The sequence below is a fragment of the Podarcis bocagei genome (genome assembly GCF_964188305.1).
Source record: "Podarcis bocagei genome assembly, chromosome: 9".
NCBI classification, from domain to species: Eukaryota; Metazoa; Chordata; class Lepidosauria; order Squamata; family Lacertidae; genus Podarcis; species Podarcis bocagei.
Window position 1 is genome coordinate 10,483,444 of NC_138134.1, and position 22,803 is coordinate 10,506,246.

At 44.8% G+C, this 22,803-nt stretch overlaps 1 protein-coding gene across 7 annotated transcripts in view; it reads left to right on the top strand.

Moving 5' to 3' along the window:
- Positions 1-386: 386 nt before the first annotated feature.
- LOC308594566 (cytosolic beta-glucosidase-like) overlaps positions 387-22,803 on the top strand; it is a 120,864-nt gene continuing 98,447 nt past the window's right edge. For all 7 annotated transcript variants that reach the window (XR_014011496.1, XR_014011497.1, XR_014011498.1 and 4 more), the window contains exon 1: positions 387-568. The gene's annotated coding sequence lies outside the window, so the exon portion shown is untranslated. The remainder of the gene's footprint in view (positions 569-22,803) is intronic.

Consider the following 22,803-nt stretch of genomic DNA (forward strand, 5'->3'; position numbering starts at 1 on the left):
CGAACGGGGCTCCGGAATGGATCCCGTTCGCATCCCGAGGTACTACTGTACTCTATTTCGAACTTAAAAATGGAAAGCGTAATGTTGGTGGTCAACAAAAGAGGCTTAAATACTGTCTCTAGGCAGATCTAAAAAAATGTAGTATAAACACCAACTAGGAAACACTGGCCAGCTCGACTGCAAGCAGAATCGAGGTCTTGCACCTGTGGTCTGCGATGGGTTTAGAAACGCCAAATTCTGCACAGGGCTTGGCTGCGAGTTAACCAAACAAATCCGGAACACAAATCCGGAATCTGAAGCGTCAAAGTGAATTTCAAAGAAAAAGAAAAGAAGCCGGGGCATTCTGGGAGTTGTAGTTTTACCTACTGCCCCTTCTTATTTCATTTATGGATCAGCGGGGAGTGAAAGAACTGCCGTTTGCGCCACGTTTGCTTTGCGTTTTGCAGCGAGCGCACAGATCTGTTGCCGTGCATTGATCGGTTCTCTTCCACAGTGGGAAGTGCGGGGAAGAGAGAGAGAGAGAGGCGGGTCTTGGAAGGAGCTCGTGTCGGGTTTACAGGCTTGCAGGGTAAGCAGAGGCGGTCTGTGCTGGCAGTCTGTGGTGAGCAGGCTTAAAGAGCAGCATTGACCGGAAGCCCGTTGCAACGTGCGATGGCTGAAACGATGCAGCCCTTGAATTGCTATCCACACACTTTGGAGCCCTCTCAGACTGCGTGCCATGAGATTCTCGATTCCTTATTTGCTTTCCTCCCAGCCTTGCAGCAGCAATGAGTTGCCAGAGCCTCTGCGGAGCTTTTGTTGTTTAGCCTTCCCCCTCTAGAACTTATTTCCTCCCCTTAAAACTCCCTCTTACCCAAGGATCCTCGCCGCAGCTCAAAGCTCTCTTTGGGAATGGGGTGGGAAGTGGGAACGCCTTGCAAAAACTTTTTGCAGGAAATGGTCTGGAAACCAAGTCTGATGAGGAACGGTTGAGGGAAGTGGGTGTGTTTTGCCTGGAAAAGAGACTTGCAAAACATGGGCTCTGTGACTGAGCTGCAGTCTGTTCCAAAGGGTTCATTCTCCTTGTTGCAGTCCTTTGCCCCCCCTCCAAAAACGCAGAAGTTGTTTTTATTTAATGTAGAATTCCAGAACACCAAATCGTAACCCTAGACAAAGGCAAAACGTTCTTTCCTTCATAGGGATGTACTAAAATTACAGACAGGTTCTATTTATTGGCAAATGAATCGTGGGATGATGATGATGATGATGATGATGATAATAATAATAATAATAATAATAATAATAATAATAATAATAATAATAATAATAAAATTTTGTGCCCCGCCTATCTGACTCAGTTGTCCCAGCCTCTCTGGGTGGCTTCCAGCAAACATGAAAGCATAATAAAACACCTAACACAAAAAACTTCCCATACAGGGCTGCCTTCATCTGTCTTCTAAAAGTTGTACAGTGGTGCCCCGCAAGACGAAAGCCTCGCAAGACGGAAAACTCGCTAGATGAAAGAGTTTTCCGTTTTGGAGGTGCTTCGCAAGACGAATTTCCTATGGGCTTGCTTCGCAAGACGACAATGTCTTGCGAGTTCCTGCTGGTTTTTCCCCCCTTCCCCCCCTTTTTCTAAGCCGCTAAACTGCTTATCAGCTGATCCAATCAGCAGATAAGCCGCTAAAAGCCACTAATAGCGCTAATAGCGCTAATCCGCTAATCCGTCAATGGGCTTGCTTCGCAAGACGAAAAAACCGCTAGACGAAGAGAATCACAGAACGGATTCTTTTCGTCTTGCGAGGCACCACTGTATAGTTACTCCTTGACATCTGACGGGAGGGCATTCCACAGGGCAGGCGCCACTACTGAGAAGGCCCTCTACCTGGTTCCCTGCAGCTTCACTTCTCTCAGTGAGGGAACCGCCAGAAGGCCTTCAGTGCTGGATCTCCATCAATCAAATCTTTATTAGAGTCATAGACCAGCATAAGTAGGGTGGGGTACTATAATTTAAAATCTGTAATATGCTTTGGAAAACTAAAATGATTAAAACAGAAGGTATATGTAAAAGACTATAAGAATCTAAAATGATCTAAAAGAAGGGTTAGGAGCATTAAACGGATGTGGAAGAGCATAAAAGGTTAGTATATATATATACTATAGTATATATGGCTATCAATTTACAAAGCACTCTGATATGAGTGTTCATTAAATCTAGTTTGTGGCACAGGTCATCATCAGACGAATTTTGAACGCTGCTCTGCAGAACCTGGCAATATTGAATGTTGTAGAAAGGTTGGTATCTGAAAGTAGCAGGGAGGTATAGAATTGTCCTGTGCGCCCTGGGGGCTTATGGACCGAGGCCGTTTAGGGCTTTAAAAGTCAACACCAACACTTTGAATTGTGCTCAGAAATGTACTGGGAGCCAATGTAGGTCTTTCAGGATCGGTGTTATGTGGTCTTGACGGCCACTCCCAGTCAGCAGTCTAGCTGCCACATTCTGGATTAGTTGTAGTTTCTGGGTCACCTTCAAAGGTAGCCCCACATAGAGTGCATTGCAGTAGTCCAAGCGGGGGATAACCAGAGCATGCACCACTCTGATGAGACAGTGTGCAGGCAGGTAGGGTCTCAGCCTGCGTACCAGATGGAGCTGGTAGACAGCTGCCCTGGACACAGAATTGACCTGTGCCTCCATGGACAGCTATGAGTCCAAAATGACTCCCAGGCTGCGCACCTGGTCCTTCAGGGACACAGTTACCCCATTCAGAACCAGGGAATCTCCCACACCTGCATGCCGTCTGTCCCCCAGAAACAGTATTCCTGTCTTATTGGGATTCAACGTCAATCTGTTAGCCATCATCCATCCTCCAACCATAGGGCTATGAAGATGTAATTGGGCATCTTTCACCTTCTAACTATACAGTGGTACCTTGGGTTACGTACTTAATTCGTTCTGGAGGTCCGTACTTAAGCTGAAACTGTTCTTAACCCGAAGCACCACTTTAGCTAATGGGGCCTCCTGCTGCTGCCGCGCCACCGGAGCATGATTTCTGTTCTCATCCTGAAGCAAAGTTCTTAACCTGAAGCACTATTTCTGGGTTAGCGGAGTCTGTAACCTGAAGTGTATGTAACCTGAAGCGTATGTAACCTGAGGTTACATACTGTACACGGCAAGGTCCAGATGCGAATCAGCCTCTGTCTTTTCGCGTGGTGATGGGTGCACCATTACAACATACTGTTTTGGTTTGTTCTGCTCTGTTTTAATGGAACCACTGAACCTTTTAGAGTTTCTGCTGTGGTGTAAATATAGAGGGGTGGGGGAAGAGGGGTCCCTAGTGCAGAGAATGCAGTTACCCCCCATTTCCATCTTAACTATGGCACTAAAAGAGAGGAGGAGTGGACTCGTTCTCCATTGTGGATTTTGAGAAATGGGTAGCTTGATCATTCTGAGGTACACAATCCTCTGAATTTTTTCAAACCAGAGGTGGATGGCACAAGTCACGTTGCTTTGCTTGGCCACACTTGGATGTGTGTTTGTGCATGCATGCGCACACTTCGGCAAAGCACAAAAGCACTGGTTGGGTGGCTTCGTGGCATGGTTCAGCTGTGGGCCCGGGGACCAGGACTCTGGCCCATTTTCCCTCAATGTGAGTGGTTTGACCGACTGGGACTGTCTAAACTGGCTATTTCAGGCTGAGATGGGGAGAGACGTGTTTTCATGAGATTTTGGGTGGTGAGAGAGAGAGAGAGAGAGAGAGAGAGAGAGAGAAAACTTTATTTGCATTAGCCAATGGCCGTAGCAACAGTAAAACATTACAGTATACGCAGAAAATGAAATTTTATATAAGAGTACAATTTAAAGTCCTGAATCAGCAGTCAGTGGCCCTTATTCTGATTGCCCCAGCTATGAACCTAGCAACCTTTGCTGTTATCTGCTCATTTTGATCTGATAGAAGAAAGGACATTGTGGCAGTGGTTGAGCACCCTGGAATGGTTAGTACGAGTGGGGTGATGATCTCGTTCCTCAGGTCTTTGTAGAGAGTACAAGACAGGAGGACGTGTGCCGCTGTTGCGGTGCTACCATCTCCACAGGGGCAAAGACGTTTCCCAGGCAGGATCTTTTGGAATCGACCCTCAAGTACCGCAGATGGCAAAACATCTAGTCTTGCAAGTGTAAAAGCACGTCTGTATTTTGGGATAATAAGTTTGTGTAGATATGGGGCCAGACAATAAAAATGGAGAGGTGGAAAATGAACATACAAAGGGCAGAATTTCCTTATAGTGGCCAGTTTATTCTGATGCTCGATATCTTTTAGAGTGTTTGCTTTAGTAGGGGCCAATTAGAGTGTTTGCTTTAGTAGGGGCCATAGTGAGTAGGTGTTGTGGGGATAGGCCACAAGAGTGAAGTTTTTGATAGTCGGTGGCGAGAGCAAAGGAGGGAAGCACCAGCACCAAAGGCAGAAAGCCAAGGAGCAGGGTAATTCCCAGCACTCCTCCCACTATAAGTGGCAGTTCTGCGCTTTGGAATGTTTTAACAAATGCTCCGCACCCATGTGCAAGCCTTGTGGAAGAGATTCCTATATGTGAAATTAGCTATAGCCTGGGAACATTATTGCACAATATTGCAGAGTTTGTCTTTGCTTATTTTACTGCAGGCTAGAAGACACAATTAGGGGACAATTGCTTGGATTGCAGCCTGCTCTTCAAGTTATAAGTTATGTGTGTAATTAAAAGGACTTCACCAGTGCCTGTAGGTGGGATCTCAAGTTAAGTCAGCAACGAGCCTCATTTTATTTGACTGTTATCCAGCGGCTGGCTCTCCTAAGTTGTTGAGGCATTTAATAAATAAACAATACATGGTTTTGCATTCCCCACTTTGCCGAGCTGTGGGAAGTTCTGCAGGATTTGGTTTCCTTTGGAGAACAGAGCAGTAGAGGCTTTATGAGAATAACATTAAAAGGACAACTTCTACAGCACCCTGCCAAAAGATGAATTTCCAATACTGGCTAGGGTATCCGTGGATCGCATGACCCCAATTTAGAGCCCAATGGCAGGGTAAACAGGAAGGTCTTTGTTTGCACCTAAAGTTGATAATGATGGCGCCAAGCACATCCCCCCTCTCGCCTTTCAGATACTCTTATTTAAGCAGGCACTACAGCTGATAGCTTTTCCTTCAGCTCTCCAGAGAGAGGAACTGTGCCATGATGATGCTTCAGCTCCAACCAACTTACAGCTCTCTCTGCCACGAAAATTCAAGCTGTTTCAAGCTCTTTCTTTCCTCCCTTTGCTGGAGGGTGTCATCTTTCAAATAATAATATAATAACAATTTTTTATTTATACCCTGCCCATCTGACTGGGTTTCCCCAGCCACTCTGGGCAGCTGGCAACAGAGTATGAAAAACACAATAGAACATCAAACATTAAAAACTTCCCTAAACAGGGTTGCATTCAGGTGTCTTCTAAAAGTCAGATAGTTGTTTTATTTCCTTGACATCTGATGGGAGGGCGTTCCACAGGGCGGGCACCACCACTGAGAAGGCTTCTAAAAGTCAGATAGTTGTTTATTTCCTTAACATCTGATGGGAGGGTGTTCCACTACCAAGAATACCATCTGCCTGGTTCCCTGTAACCTCACTTCTCACAGTGAGGGAACCGCCAGAAGGCCCTTGGAGCTGAACCTCGGTGTCTGAACTGAACGACGGGGGTGGAGATGCTCCTTCAGGTATACTGAGCCAAGGCCTTTTGGGCTTTAAAGGTCAGCACCAACACTTTGCATTGTGCTCAGAAACATACTGGGAGCCAATGTAGGTCTTTCATGACCGGTGTTATATGGTCACGGCATCACCAGTCTAGCTGCCGCATTCTGGATTAATTGTAGTTTCTGTGTCACCTTCTGTAGTGGTTGGGAGTTACTCGTGCGTAATCCTGCTCCGTTTGAGCATCGGATTGCCTGGTTAAACCCTCCGGACTGCACAGCCCATCTCAGCGTGGCGGCCCTTAGTCACTCGTAGAATCTGTCTGTGGGCGTTTCTTAAAGCGCTGCCAACATAAGAGCTGTTTGACGCCCAATCGTCTCCGCCTCTCACTGCGCGGGAGTCTCCTGCGCAGGGTGGGCGTGGGCAGCGGGGTGCTTGGGCTCTCCTCGCTAATTTCCAACAAAGAGTCTGGGAGCCCCTGCACCTCCCTGTCCCGTTGCTCTCCTGGATCCCTGGTGTTACACTCATTCTCTTCCCCTTCTTCCTGGCTGAGTCTCCCCCTAGCGCTGGGACCTTCTCCTGCAGAATCAGAGACCCTCTCCTTCTCCCGTGCCTCTGATGTCAGTTCCCTGACACCTTCAAAGGTAGCCTTAATGGGTGTTACATTCCAAAGGCTGGAAGGAATTTCTCAGTTTCCAGGATAACCTATCCTGTCATTTAGGTCTGGTTGATATATCAATACAGTGATGCCTTGGGTTACAGATGCTTCAGGTTATAGACTCCGCTAACCCAGAAATATTACCTCGGGTTAAGAACTTTGCTTCAGGATGAGAACAGAAATCGTGCGGCGGGAGGCCCCATTAGCTAAAGTGTTACCTCAGGTTAAGAACGGTTTCAGGTTAAGAACGGACCTCCAGAATGAATTAAGGGATATCAATATATCTGTATATCAATATATCAATATTATGTATATACAATATATATGTATATCAATATATCGCCCAGGAGCAGACTGTGAATGTCCATTTCACTCAGCAGTATATCGCTGGTGAAACCGCCACCACTCCTTCCTCCAGCGGCAGATCAGTGGCAGTTCCACCAGTGATATATCGCTGAGTGAAACCGTCATCACACTCTGTCCTCATATGAGGGAGAAACAAGAGTGTGCTGGCAGAGGCTCCGATACAGCCCTATCAATGGCAGGCTAGTGAGGTAGCTGGAGCACAGCCACCTTGCATGTAGGGGTTTGTATGAACATCCTTCTGAGCATTGCACAACCAGGTGAGTTGAAAACCAAAATATTGCTCCTTTGTCAAAGTCAAGGCGGCTGAGAATGGGATGTAGGAAGGTGACTTTGCCAGTAATCGTAGCCCGGCTTGCCTGGGAGTAAGCCCTATGGAATTCAGTAGGACTTCCTTCCAAGGAGACAGGATTTTGCCATGAGTCTGGGATGAAGGAAGGGTGGCAGAAGGGGAAAGGTGGTGAGGTGAGGTTAAATGCTGCAACAGGAGAAGGTGGGGCAAGACAGACAAGGCCAATCTAAACAGCTGACCTTATAAAGATCCAGAACGGATCTCAAATTACAGCTAGATTGGGTTGCACCAATGGACTGCCCCTGGAAGTTGGATAGCTTTGAGCCCCCACTAGGGATTACTACCTCTTTCCATATCATTCTGCAACCTCTGGCTTACCCCCAGTGGTTAGTGTGCAGAACCGAAGATCCCCACCTAGGGTAGGATGAGGGATTGAAAGATGCCTGTGTTGATACTTCTGGAAAATAAGCCGCAGCCGTGAAGTCTTTTGTTTTTCTCTTCTCTGACCCAGTAACAGGAAGTTGTATTCTTGTCCATTTAGTGCATGTCCCCAAGTAGGGATGCGATTGTTAGAATTCCTGCTCCATGATTGCAGTCATGGGATTGTTGTCTATCACATGACGGTGTATGTTTTAGCTCCACAGAGTGGGAAGTGACGGAGACAGGATGTTTGTGTTACTGTGTTCTGTGAAGTGGGACTATTGTCCTTTGTTCTTTTCCTCTTTGCTGTCTGATGCTAGAGGGAGAGATAGCCATGTTGCAGTGCTCCGTGTGTGTTTATATGTAAATAAAGTAGACTAGCCAAAATGCTGAGTTGCTGGGGTCTATTATGCAAGTTGTGCAAACTCTGCGGATCCCTAAGTGTGCCGGTGTCGGTTGGCATCGGTCGCTGTGATGTTTGGGCTGAAGAAAGCTTTTGAAGCTCCTGAACGATTGACCAGGAGGGAGAAAAAAATGCCTGTCAGGCATGTGTCTCTGCCAGGGTCCTACTCGAGTGTAGGCTGAACTCCTGACAGGGATTGGGTGTTAGGGAAGGGAAGACTTATTCATGTCAAAATAATCCCATGTCCATTTGTCCAGATGCACAGATTGCTATCCCCAGCAATTGTCTTGCACCGTAACCGGATGAACACTACTGGTTCAATGCAAAGCCTGGTTTGTTCAAACAGGGAAGGAATGGATTAGGATGCATGTGAGAAGGGAAGGAGAAGCATTTGAACACAGGGCTCATTCCCTCATGATTTCCTCTACATCATGGCTTATATTGAGTGCACCAATATTCATAGCCCCCTCCCAAACAAAAGTAGTGCTGTAGGGGGTGGTACCAGAGAAGGTAATGGAGGGATTTCAGCAAGTTTGAGAAACTGTGCTAGTCCCATACTGCAGACGTCTTTTGCCTTGGCAAGCTAAAAAACCATAGAGGACTCTCAAGAGCAGTTGGTGAGAAAAATGTGAACTAAATATATATAAATTGACTACGCAGGAACGATGCCGTCTCTAATCCTAAATCATAATTAGTCTGTAACTATTCTGAAAAATGACAGGGAAATGAGGAGAATTGTGCCTTATCTCTGTTTTCTTTTAAAAGGAAAGTTATTTAGAAAGATTGCACTTTAGGGAACCACAATTTTAAATTTTATTGCAATTGCTTAAATGCCTGCCTATCTGTACAAACTACAGAACAATACATTCAGCACGAAAAGAGATGCCTTTTATAGAATCTCCGAATTTACATTTGCTCAGATAAAATGTGTGGCAATTATAGTAAATGTATATGTTTTATACACTCCAACTGCCATTTTGAGCCTCCCCCCTCCCGAAAAATGCAAATTGGTCCATTTATCAGTGGGGTGAAGTAACATGATGTCTGTGTACTTATCTCCCGGTGTGAGGAAAGTAATAAACATAACTGTTAAATAAAATGGAAACAAAGTGCATTTTCTTTATTAGTCTTAACGCAAACAGTAGCCACAATAAATGCTATTTTCTTACAGTCAGTTTTATGAAGGAAAAGGGGGGAGGGAGCCAACAGCTACTAATACATCAGAGTTTTTGCTTATCACTGAAGAATAAGAAAATTGTATTCACTGTGCTTGTTGATTAGGTTTTGCTAGGTAGAGGAACATTTGCATTGTGGAGTGAAAAAGGCATTTGAAAGAGAGCATTTCTAAGGAACCTAATGGCTAATACACTCTATATCCCCAATATGAAATAGTCTATGAATCGTATCATAATTTGGCTGAAGAGAGGCAGGCACATTGATACATTAGAACTAAATTCACAGGGAAAGTAATAATACCTTTATTAAGCTTGAGGAAGGTCTGCTATGTGCTTTGCTAACCTTGCATGTTACATGGGGTCTGTTCTGCGTGAGGACCAGGAAGCTCCCTCAGCTTCCAGGCTTTTCTTCCGGACTATCTCTGTCTCCGGGGACACGGGTGGCGCTGTGGTCTAAACCACTGAGCCACTTGGGCTTGCCGATCAGAAGGTCTGCGGTTCGAATCCCCGCGACGGGGTGACCTCCCGTTGCTCAGTCCCTGCTCCTGTCAACCTAGCAGTTTGAAAGCACACCAGTGCAAGTAGATAAATAGGTACTGCTCCGGCGGGAAGGTAAACGGCGTTTACATGCACTGCTCTGGTTTCGCCAGAAGCGGCTTAGTCATGCTGGCCACATGACCCGGAAAAACTGTCTGCGGACAAACGCCGGCTCCCTCGGCCAGTAAAGCGAGATGAACGCCGCAACCCCAGAGTTGTTTGCAACTGGACTTAACTGTCAGGGGTCGCTTACCTTTTTTTTTTTTTTTTAATCGGTGCCTCCAGCAAGGTCATTAGTTATATCAGGAAACTGCTTTATTAACAATTAAATGGACCCATGTTTTAGATATGCATGTCAAAGGCACAAGCCCCTTTACCCCCTTTTTAAAAAAGGGGTAATATCCGACTAAGGCCACATTCTGTATTTTACCACTTTATAAGGGACACGGGTGGTGCTGTGGGTTAAACCACAGAGCCTAGGACCATAGTCCATAGTCCATCAATTTTTCTTGCCATGATTCTTTAGTTGGGGTTTCTTCAGGCTTCCATCCTTGTGCTATTAAAACTTTTGTGGCCGTTGTCAAATACATGAAGATGTTTTTCAGCTTCTACGATCTACAGCATCTACGATCTGGAATTGGATAAGCAAAATGTGTGGCAGGACATCACCTTGTTTGGTTATTCCTCACTCCACTTCATTGGCCACTGTTCACACGTGCACCAGTTTCAGCAGTTATCACATCAGATGCGCCTGCTAGAAATTACAGAGGAGGAAAGCATGCAGGGTGGCAGTTTTTAGCAACAGCCAGGCATTGCTTGTTAAATTTAGTTCCACCTTGTAAAGCGGTCTTCATTCTAAATTAGCAGCATGGGGCTGATGCAGAGGGGATTTTGAAGAGTGCTTCCTTGTAATGCTTTAATTCTTGTTTGCAATTAACATATTTCCCCATTTCATACTACACAGACTTTGCATCTGTTGTTTTGCCCACCCAGCAGGAGTTTATTTTGAAAGGGAGAGGACATGAGCAATGCTTTTTGTTTACTAGCTATATATGTTTTTTGTTTATTTACTAGTTACATGCTATCACTGTACGCGTGGTCAGAGGAGTCTATATTCTTTTTTCATCAGCTGAAATCTAGAGCTGTTTTCATCTAGCCACCCACAACCCCCAAAACTAATCCAGATTTTTGATGGAATAGAATTAATTTCTCATTGCATTCATATCTTTGACGGAAAGAAAACAATGTAGCTGTTGTTCTAAAACATGGTGATGTTGTATTCAGTTGTATTCAGATTTTCATTACAACTTTTCTTCCTCATTTTAAATAGGAATTGTTGTTGTTTAGTCGTGTCCGACTCTTTGGGACCCCATGGACCAGAGCACGCCAGGCACTCCTGTCTTCCACTGCCTCCCGCAGTTTGGTCAGACTCATGTTTGTAGCTTCGAGAACACTGTCCAACCATCTCATCCTCTGTCGTCCCCTTCTCCTTGTGCCCTCCATCTTTCCCAACATCAGGGTCTTTTCCAGGGAGTCTTCTCTTCTCATGAGGTGGCCAAAGTATTGGAACCTCAGCTTCAGGATCTGTCCTTCCAGTGAGCACTCAGGGCTGATCTCCTTCAGAATGGATAGGTTTGATCTTCTTGCAGTCCATGGGACTCTCAAGAGTCTCCTCCAGCACCAGAATTCAAAAGCATCCATTCTTCAGCGATCAGCCTTCATGATGGTCCAGCTCTCACGTCCATACATCACTACTGGGGAAAAATTATGTCCAACTAAACCATACTCCGAGTACAGCTTAGTTGGATACAGCCCTGAGTAGACCTGCTGATCTGAATGGGCCTATTCTGACTCTGACTTAGTTGGGTATTACGGTATTCACAATGCAAAATTCTATTGCTGTTTTAGACAAGTCTAGATTTTTGCATCCGTTAACAACTTCTTTCGCAATATGGTAGTATTGAATCAATGTCTGCTCTGCTTTGCATTTTCTGTAGACTTATCTTTAGGCTTTTGCAAGTACAGTATTTAATTTAGACTTCATAAAAAGTTATTGCATGTTAATTAAATACCACTACAAATTAAATAAATACCAGCTGCACATTAATACATATTTGCAGAGTATTCAAAGCCACAACACAGGTTCATATCCATTTTCTAGTAACAGCTCTATTATAGTTTTTAATCATTGGAGGATGTTTAATAATCAGTATTCAAATAACATACATTAACAATCCTATTAAATCGAGATTAATTGTGCTTTGGGGAATACTAATTTGAAAGGTTACCTATTTTCCCTGCAGATCTGATCTTTCCATAACACCCTTTTTCATTAAAATTGGTGTTAAAGACTCTGTAAATTTGTTTCATGTGTAATTTCGGATGTAGTTAAGAACACATTCTGAATACCTGAGAAAAAAAACAAACCCGTATTTCCCCAATGTGATAGTCTTGCCTATAGTCATCTAATATTATGCAATGTTATCTTTGGTAATAAACATATCACATGGTTCTTTGAAAAGGTTGCTGGAGCGCTGACATTAAGTTGTTCATATGGATCTGTAAGTGAAATTCTGCTTCTGAGCAAGGCCATAGCTCAGTAGTAGACGGGCATGCAGAGAATTCCCAGTTCAGTCCCTGGCATCTGCAGATGGAAAGGATTCTTGATTGAAACCCTAGAGAACTGCTGGAACTCAAAAAATTATAGAATTGTAGTTGAAGGGACTTGAGGGTCATCTAGTCCAACCCCCCGCAATGCTGTAATCCTGCCCTCAAAGCAACAGATTCTCTGTTATAAGATATAGACCAGGGGTCTCCAAACCATAGCTGTCAACCGTCCCTTATTTGGCGGGAAACTCCCTTATCCCAGCGCCGTGTCCCGCTGCTGTCCCTTATTGATGATGTCCCTTAAATTTCCCGGGTTTCATGCTCGCCCGGCTCGGGAGGGAAGCAGCGGCTCGGGGTCCTCCACCTTGAGAGAGCGAGTGCACAAGCTGCCGTGTCTCGGTCTCTCCCTTTTCCCCCTCAGGGGCGCATTGTGAGGAGACAGGTGGCGGCGGGCAGGCAGGCAGCCCCTCTCTTGCGAGGCTTCTGTCGTGCTGCCAGGGGAAGCTGGAGGCGGCGGCGGCTGAGGAGGCGGCCTGAGGGAGGAGGAAGAGGAGGGGATGGGGAGGGACACAGAAGGTGGCGCCGCAACCACCTCATGCCGGGCTCGTGGATGGCGTGGGTGAGAGTCTCTCTCCCTCCCTCCCTCTCTCTCAGGCGGGGAAGGGCCGATGGAACTCCTTGCGCCAGGACGACGGCAGCCCCGACATGCTGCTTAGCATCCCCTCCAACCAGTGCAGCATCTTAATGTAGTGATTTCCCCCTCTGCATCCCTTTCATAACTCTGTTTTTATAAATCATTTGTCCATCCATAGTTCAATTTTTTACTACAAGTTTTCTGTCAATCCTACCAATGTATGTAACTCTTTCCAATAGCTTTTCAACTAAATTATAAACTTTCCCCATTCTTTATTAAAGAGGTACTCTTCCTGGTTTCTAATTCTGCCTGTAAGCTTTGCCATCTCAACACGCGACATCGTTCATCAGTTTTGTCTGCCACTCTTCTTTGGTGGGAGTTGTAGACCCTTAGGATGATCTAGTCCAACCCCCTGCAAAACACAGTCAGTCGCAGCCAAAGCAGCATGGCTCTATCAGTGGTGGATTTCTGTATAAGCTCAGCAAAATCCCTTATTTTGGCTGCTGATCCCTTATTTTCGAGGCTGCTGGTCCCTTATTTTCAAATCTGTAAGTTGACAGCTATGCCCCAAACTAAGGCCCGTGGGCCGGATAAGGCCCGAGGGACTCGTTTATCCAGCCCGCGGTGATCTGCCGCCTGCTGCCACCGCCCACTCTTACCAGCGCTGCGCGGCTGCCCACTTTCAGGTCGGAGGAGCACTGGAAATAGCTTGTGCGCATGCACAAGCATTATTTCCAGTGCACATCTGGGTCGGAGGAGACCCGTGCACATTCACACAAGCTACAGTCATACCTTGGGTTGAATGTGCTTCGGGATGAGCATGTTCGAGTTGCGCTCCGCGGCAACCCGGAAGTAACAGAGCGTGTTACTTCCGGCTTTCGCTGCTTGCGCATGCGCAGATGCTCACAATTATGTCACACGCATGCGCAGAAGCGCCGAAACCTGACCCACAGATGCGTGGACACGGGTTACGTTTGCTTCTAGATGTGAACGGTTCTCCAGAACAGATCCCGTTCGCATCTAGAGGTACCACTGTATTTCCGGTGCTCCTCCGACCCGGAAGTGCACCGGAACTAGTGTGTGTGCACGCTTATGGGCACGCGCTCCCCTGCCCTCCAGCCTGCTGCGCGATCGGCACTGGAGACACCGGCCCGAGGCGCGGTAAGTTTGCTGACCCCTGATATAGACAATTGGTCTTTACTTTGTATAAGCAATAGTGGTTGGTGGAGCAGGGCAGAGCGGGGTATCTGAAGTACAGTGGTACCTTGGCTCTCAAACTTAATCTGTTCTGGAAGTCCATTCCAAAACCAAGGCGCGCTTTCCCACAGAAAGTAACGCAAAACGGATTAATCCATTCCAGACTTTTAAAAACAGCTCCTAAAACAGCAATTTAACATGATTTTTACTCTCTAATGAGACCATTGATCCATAAAATGAAAGCAATAATCAACGCACTGTACTATAACATAAATAAGACAATATTGTAGATGATAAAAATTAAAAAAATAATAATTCTTACCTACCTGCACTGATGATAGTGATTGTTTGGATGGGGGGCTTTTATTTATTTCCGCAATCAATCCACAATCAATCAGTCAGTAGCTGAACTGGGTTCCACACAGCCACAAAAACAAATTAAATGAAAACAAAAATTAACTCAAAAACAAAAACGCAAAATAAATAGCAAAAACAAAAGCGCCAAACTTAATCAGTTCAGGAAGTCAGTTTGACTTCCGGAATGTTCGAAAACCAAGGTGCAGCTTCTGATTGGTGCAGGCGCCCTGGAAACAATAGCCGACAGCTGCATCGGACATTCGGCTTCTGAAAAATGTTTGAAAACTGGAACACTTAGTTCTGGGTTTTCGGTGTTTGGGAACCAAGGCGTTTGGGAACCAAGGTACCATTGTACTCTTGTTTTCTGCCTCCTAAACTTCTTGTGCTTTCTTTCTGAATCTCTGAAGAAGACATCACTTAAGCCTTGCAATATTTTCTTAAAGAGAGGTGTAGCGTTGGAACACATTAAGGTTGCAATTCTGTAAATTGGAGGTGGTCAGAAGATAGATTGGTATCTGCTGGTAGGTCTCTAGGGGATTTGTAGTATGTTGCCAATGACCTTTGTCTCCCAATTGCTTAATAATACCAACAAAATCCTCCTCCCTTTATATTGCTGAAATGAAGAAAGATGGTGTTTGTGTGTATGTGTATGTGTGCCATAGCTGCCAAGCGTCCCTTATTTGGAGGGACAGTCCCTTATCCCAGCGCAGTGTCCCGCTGCTGTCCCTTATTGATGGATGTCCCTTAAATTTCCCAGGTTTCAAAGGAAGCAGCTCCTCTCCCTGCCGGCCAGGGAGGAGGGAGGCTCCAACTGTGTTGCTTGGCTGCCCAGCCCACCCCCCTCCGGCCTCCTCTCACCAGCCTTGGCCCCTGGGAGCCCCTCCCCACCGGGACTGGCGGGAGCCTCGGGCCCTTTCGCCGCCATCCTCCTCACGGCTGCTGAATTGAGCGTCTCTGCCTGGGGCCTCCCCTCTGCCTGTCACCGCCGCTCCCGCTAGGCCGTACTGCGGCTGCACCGCTGAAGGACCCGGATGAGATGGGCAGCCTGGACCGGCCTATGAATTGCTTGAGAGGAGAGCGAGGGCAACCACAGAGAAAGCAGTTCAGAGAGAGGAGGAAAGAGGAGGAGGCGGAGGCACGGGCAGGTGTTCCAAGGGCTACAAGGGAAGGACCGCAAGCGCTTCTCCATAGATTTGTAGTGGGAGACTAGCATAGATGATCTGATCTGTGGGTTTACTTCGGGCGCTATTCTCTCCCCCCCCCCCGCTTCCTCCCGCCCCGCCTGATGGAACTGAGAGCTGCAGATGGAGCACAAGAGAAAAGATACAGAACTGCAGCATCATCTTCGTAGCTTGGACTTTGTTTTGCGCAAAAAGTGGTTGCTGCTTGTAGTTATTTAATTGCAGTGTTTCATCGGCTGGTGTCTTGAGCAGCAACCTCTGGAAACGAAGGGCTAAAAACCGGCGCTGCTCTCCAAAATTACCTGGTCCCTTTTTAACTGGTTGACTAAAATCCCTTATTTTGGCTGGTGGTCCCTTATCTTCAAGGCTGCTGGCCCCTTATTTTCAAATCTGTAAGTTGACAGCTATGATGTGTGTGTGTGTGTGTGTGTGTGTGTGTGTGTGTGTGTGAGAGAGAGAGAGAGAGAGAGAGAGAGAGAGAGAGAGAGAGACCTTTTATTTCTGGTACTCGAAACAAGTCACTGAGCTCACAATTCTTCCAAGTGTATGCCTTTTACCTCAGACGCTGATTGATGCATCTTGAGGGTCCTAGGAAAAACAAAGTAGACCTTGCAGCCCTGAATTCTGCCCCTCCCTGTTTATAGGCACCTACATCTGAGCACACACGCATAGAACCGCACTGTGTAGTACTAATGCAGGGAAATGAAAGCGCAGAAATAATTTCAAAGCATAAAATGGTGGAGAACTTGTCAGGAGAGGGAAGAATTACAAGGCACTAAATTTAATGTCGGTACTCACTAAATTACTCGAACAATTAGCAGAGCAGCAGTAGTCAATTTGCAAACCGGGTGAAGAAAATGTGGCGATAAATAACCAAACACATTTGTAAAACAGGCGTAAGTGGAGAGAGGCTCAGACCATGTAAGCAAGATGCAGCTGTGTGCCAGGATTGCCGTTTCAGATTCGTCTAGAATAGATGGATATTTTGTTCTCAGGAAAGTTTCAAGGCTGGTTCTTGCACCTGGCCAAGCGGCAAAAGCATACCCTCCAACATTTCTCCGATGAAAATAAGGACTTCCTATTCCATCCCCTCCAACAGTTCTCTCTCCTACAGTTATGTGCTCAGTTTCTGGTTCAGGCAAAATATTTGCCATTGCAGTGGTACCTCGGGTTAAGAACTTAATTCATTCTGGAGGTCCGTTCTTAAAATAAAACTGTACTTAACCTGAGGTACCACTTTAGCTAATGGGGCCTACTGCTGCCGCGTGCCACCAGGGCACGATTTCTGTTCTCATCCTGAAGCAAAGTTCTTAACCTGAGGTACTATTTCTGGGTTAGCGAAGTCTGTAACCTGAAGCGTCTGTAACCTGAAGCGCATGTAACCCGAGGTACCACTGTATAGGTGCCAACCATTTTAGGCATGTCTAATGGATGTGTGATCGCTGATCCATGGGCTGCAACGAGGGTGGAAGGGGGCATGGTGTAATGGGGTGTAACAGAGTGGGGTGCCCTTATATGTGCTCTGCCGACTCATGCAGAACCCCCACTCACATTCAAATTAGCAAATGATGGTTTGTACTTCTTTCCAAACTGGGTTTGGAAACCATAAAGGTAAAGGGACCCCTGACTATTAGGTCCAGTCGTGACCGACTCTGGGGTTGCGGCGCTCATCTCGCTTTATTGGCCGAGGGAGTCGGCGTACAGCTTCCGGGTCATGTGGCCATGTAGCCAAGTGACTAAGCCGCTTCTAGCGAACCAGAGCAGCGCACGGAAACACCATTTACCTTCCCGCCGGAGTGGTACCTATTTATCTACTTGCACTTTGACGTGCTTTCGAACTGCTAGGTTGGCAGGAGCAGGGATCGAGCAATGGGAGCTCACCCCGTCACAGGGATTCGAACCGCTGACCTTCTGATCGGCGAGTCCTAGGCTCTGTGGTTTAACCCATAATTTGTAGCTTTTTTTTAATTCTGTGGGAACTGCCACATTCAGTATCTAGAGAGCTCTCATCCAGCAGAAAGCAAACTCTATATACATCATTGGGGTGGAATATGCACATATATGAAAAATGCTGTGAATTTTTTTTTTTTTGAAAAATACATTGAATTTTGCATAGCTCACTCTCGCCATCTAGTCACACATTTGTATATTTCACCTTACAACAAATTTAAAACATTTTCTTTACAGCTGTGTAGCTGAGTCCTGGGACTTCTCAGCAATTGCAGAAGCGGCAATACCATTTGCTTGGACAAATACCAGTCGAGCACAAATTTGCTGGTACTATTAAAAATGCTGCATCCATGGGTGAAATAGATCTAATATTGAAAACAAACTAACTCGTGTATGCTAGTTGGAAGATAGTCAAAAGGGATCAGATGAATGTGCAATAAACAGAACATGGTCTAGGTTAGAGAACTTTATTTTAGCAGCAGTTAATTGGTGGGAGGGGGGGGGGACCTAAATAAAGAAGGTCCATGTGTCAGCAAAACAAACCTCTTCTCTTGGCGCAAAGCCATGGGCAGAATAGCTTGCAGCATCTGCAGTCTATTGCGGTTCTGCTGAGATTTGTTTATAGCACTTGATATATTAAATATAAAAATAGTATGACCTAGACCTTGTGGAGATGCATGAATGCAATCAGCTTTTGCCCTGTACATATTTACTTTGTTGCGAATGCGTAGGCTATGCATTTTTGTTGTTGGAATAGTTTTGGTTAGGGGTAGGGTGCTACCAGGAGTCCAATTTCAATGTGCAATCCTATGTATGTCTTCTCATAGGGTGGTCAGTTGTGCATTGTCCAAAATGTATTGCCGAAAGAGAGGACAAAAGAGCGTAGCTGTCAACCTTCCCTTTTTTTGCGGGAAATTCCCTTATTCCAGCGCTGTTTCCCGCTACTTCCTGCTGCTATCCCGGAATGTTAGATATCCCGTAGACTGTCCCCGGCACAGGTGAGGCTGCTGATCCCTTATTTTCGAGGCTGCTGATCCCTTATTTTCAATTCTGAAAGTTGTCAGCTATGAGAAATAGCACACAAATCTGCACAAAAGGTGCACATGGCAACTTAAATATACCGGTATATGTGCAAACTTGGAAATAATTATTTTAACTTAATTAGAAATACAATAAAAGGTAAAGGTACCCCTGATCATAAGGTCCAGTCGCGGACGACTCGGGGGTTGCGGCGCTCATCTTGCTTTACTGGCCGAGGGAGCCGGCGTACAGCTTCCAGGTCATGTGGCCAGCATGACTAAGCCGCTTCTGGCGAAACCAGAGCAGCGCACGGAAACGTCGTTTACCTTCCCGCCGGAGCGGTACCTATTTATCTACTTGCACTTTGACGTGCTTTCAAACTGCTAGGTTGGCAGGAGCTGGGACTGAGCAACAGGAGCTCACCTCGTTGCAGGGAATCGAACCTCCGACCTTCTGATTGGCCAGCCCTAGGCTCTGTGGTTTAGACCACAGTGCCACCAGCGTCCCTTAGAAATACAATACATTTCACCATAGCGGGCAAAACACCAGGCAGCATTTGTACTGACTAGAGATGTTGCTATTGACGGACAGCTGCAAGGTGGGGGTCTCTGCTTTCCCTTCTTATGGTTCCTTAAACTAGTCTTTGTTTGTTTGTTTTTTAAATTTTTTTATTGGTTTTACAAAATTTTTTAAAAGCAATACAAACATATAAAAAGACATACAAACACGTATAGTTTCATAACCTTTTTTTCATAAGCCTTGTTTCTCAGACTCCCCCATACCTCCCCTTTCTGCATCCCAATGTCCAAAAGTTTTTAGCAACTCTAAATTTTTCTTTCAATCCTCTGTCCTCTTAATCTTTCCTTCAGTCTGATCTTATATTGCTGTACCCCTTTCTTGCTCAAAACCTCGACATTCTAACATTCATCAAGTTTATAATAGTCCTTAAGATAAATTTTAAATTTCTTCCATTCTTCTTCCGCCGTCTCCTTTCCCTGATCGCGGATCCTGCCAGTCATCTCGGCTAATGTCATATAGTCCATCACTTTCATCTGCCATTCTTCCAGAGTGGGTAGATCTTGTGTCTTCCAATACTTTGCGATGAGTATTCTTGCTGCTGTTGTAGCATACATAAAAAAAGTTCTGTCTTTCTTTGACACCAATTGGCCGACAATGCCCAAGAGAAAGGCCTCTGGTTTCTTAGAGAAAGTACATTTAAGTACCTTTTTCATTTCATTATATATCATTTCCCAGAAAGCCTTAATCTTCGGGCATGTCCACCAAAGGTGATAGAAAGTACCTTCAGTCTCTTTACATTTCCAACACCTATTATCAGGCGAATGATAAATTTTTGCTAGCTTGACTGGGGTCATGTACCACCTATAGATCATTTTCATAATATTTTCCTTTAAGGCATTACATGCCGTAAATTTAATACTGTCTTTGACTGGACTGATCACCCTTTGTAAAATAGGATACTTAGACTAACTCCCAGGCAAGACTGCAATCTTTGGCAGTTCTGGTTGACAAAGCCATTCCTCTTAAAGCCTTCACTATATTATTGTTTCCACCTAGTTACTAGACCATCATCCTTTTCTTTAGGACTATCTAAGAAACACAGTGGCTCTCTTCAGATCACCCTCCAAACCAAAGATTTGTGTTTGTGAGAGAGAATCTTTGGCATGGGGTAACCTCTGGCCCTACAGATGCTCTCAGCTTCAATTCCGATCAGCCTCAGTCAGAATGTTGTCAGCTCTGATGTTGGGAGTTGTAAATACAATTATTTTTGGAAGGCCACAAGTTTTGCAACCCGGGCTTAGATGCTCCTAAAGAGGCCACAGGCTTGTGCATTCATATACACACCACAGCTTCATTCTCTAAACCAAGGTTTACTGTGATAGCTAAACTATGGTTAACACTTGGGTTCCACTTCAGGCCTTTAAGATACCGTTTCTAATTGATTTTAAGTCTAGAAACATGTCATTTCCCACATTGGTTTAAACATTTCATTTCCCACATTGCTACCCATGGCAAGTTAGTGATTTGCTTGCTTTTGTGCAAGCAAGTTTCAGTGAATTAAAGCCTGTACTCTCCCTCCACCCCAATAAACAAATGAAGAAGAGGTGCTCAATAGGTCAATAGCTATCTATTAATTAAGAAAGACATTGGAAATAACTTAAAACAACATTAATCAGAACTTTGGGTCAGTGGTCAAGAAAGAAGAGCACATTTATTCTTGTTAGGTTGGAGAAAAGGTTTGGGAAGGCATAACCTAGGTCAGGATGTATTAAATCTCATCCATTTAAATCAGGGTTTCCTAAACTTGGGTTTTTCAGCTGTTTTTGTTGGACTACAACTCCCATCATCCCTAGCTAGCAGAACCAGTGTTCAGGGATGATGGGAACTGTAGTCCAAAACAGCTGAAAAACTAGCACACACATTCTCCACCAACCTCCTCCCATGTTTGTATTTCCCACTATATGGAATACCTGAAGGGGGCTAAAGACTCCCGCCGGAGTGGTACCCATTTATATGCTTGCACTTTGATGTGCTTTCGAACTACTAGGTTGGCAGGAGCAGGGACCGAGCAATGGGAGCTCACCCCATCGTGGGGATTCGAACTGCCGACCTTCTGATCGGCAAGTCCCAGGCTCTGTGGTTTAGACCACAGTGCCACCTGCTTTTTTGTTATACAGGAAGTTAAAAAAAAAAAGGAGGACAGTCAGTTATACGATTCCACATCTGCAGTGGTTCAGCCTAGTGCTTACCATTTCAATAAGAAATACACACACACATATACAACCTGTGTATATTTATGCAAATTACCTTGAAAATATGTGGCTCTCTGGGGTGGGGGGACGGTCCCTCTAAAGCAGGGGTCAGCAAACTTTTTCAGCAGGGGGCCGGTCCACTGTCCCTCAGACCTTGTGGGGGGCCGGACTATATTTTGGTAAAAAAAATATGAACAAATTCCTATGCTTCACAAATAACCCAGAGGTGCATTTTAAATAAAAGGACACGTTCTACTCATGTAAAAACATGATTCCCAGACCATCTGCGGACTGGATTTAGAAGGCGATTGGGCCGGATCCGGGCCCCGGGCCTTAGTTTGCCTACCCATGCTCTAATGCCTTGATTTATGCATTTGTCACCCTGAATGTTAAATTGGATTTGGAGTCACATTTTTCATTTAGACAATGCTTTGGCTCAAAAAGAAATCTGCGCAGTCCTCCTTTAAGGCAAGAGGCGCAGTCTACAAAGAACAAGATAAGCTAGAGAGCACAATAAATGCTATGTTGCCTGTTAAGATTCCACTTAACAATTTCCCTGGGGAAGTATTCCAAAGAGAATCGTCCACTGTATATATATAAAAAACCACTTTGTTCATTTCTGAACGGCAGTCAGAATCTGTATATTGTTTTAAATCCGCTGTACCCCAGCTGGATTGGCCTTTATGGCACTTAATGTTTTCTCAGATAAATGAATGATGTATATTTGTAAATAATTTTGAGATTCAGTTGATGGTAAGGATTCTAAGTGAAGTCTGCTGGAGGAAGCAAGTAATACCAGGGTGGATTTAATTTAAATCAAATCAGTTATAAATCACGATTTAAATCACTAGTCAGTAAGACTTGATTTAAATCATTTTTTTTACAGAAAGACTCATTTTTGCTGGTATAATCTTATTTCATTTTTGGAATAATAAATTTTCAGAGTAGTTTTTACAGTTATATCAAAAATTACTGATTTAGTTAGACTATTAGAAATAAATAGACAGATAATTATGAAATTATTGTGAGGTTTAATAAGTTAACTGTTTATATTTGGACAACTTTTCTGCTGTACAGTGGTACCTTCGGTTACATACGCTTCAGGTTACAGACTCCGCTAACCCAGAAATAGTACCTCAGGTTAAGAACTTTGCTTCAGGATGAGAACAGAAATCGTGCTCCGGCGGTGCAGCAGCAGCGGGAGGCCCCATTAGCTAAAGTGGTTCCTCAGGTTAAGAACTGTTTCAGGTTAAGAACGGACTTCTGGAACGAATTAAGTACTTAACCCGAGGTACCACTGTACTTTATTGGAAGAAGAAACAGAAGCATATCCTTAATAACAATTTAAACAATTTATTTAACTAAAACAATAACATTATAGCATATGTATCCATGTTTGTTAACTGATGTGGATAAACGGTTTTAAAAAACAACAGCTTAGACTGAGTTTTAGCACACATGAAAAACTGAAAACAAATCTTTTTTTTCCTGATGAATAACTTTTGGACTATAATGTAACTTAAATAGAAAACTATCTTTAGAAAGATTTGTCCTCCGAAAGCA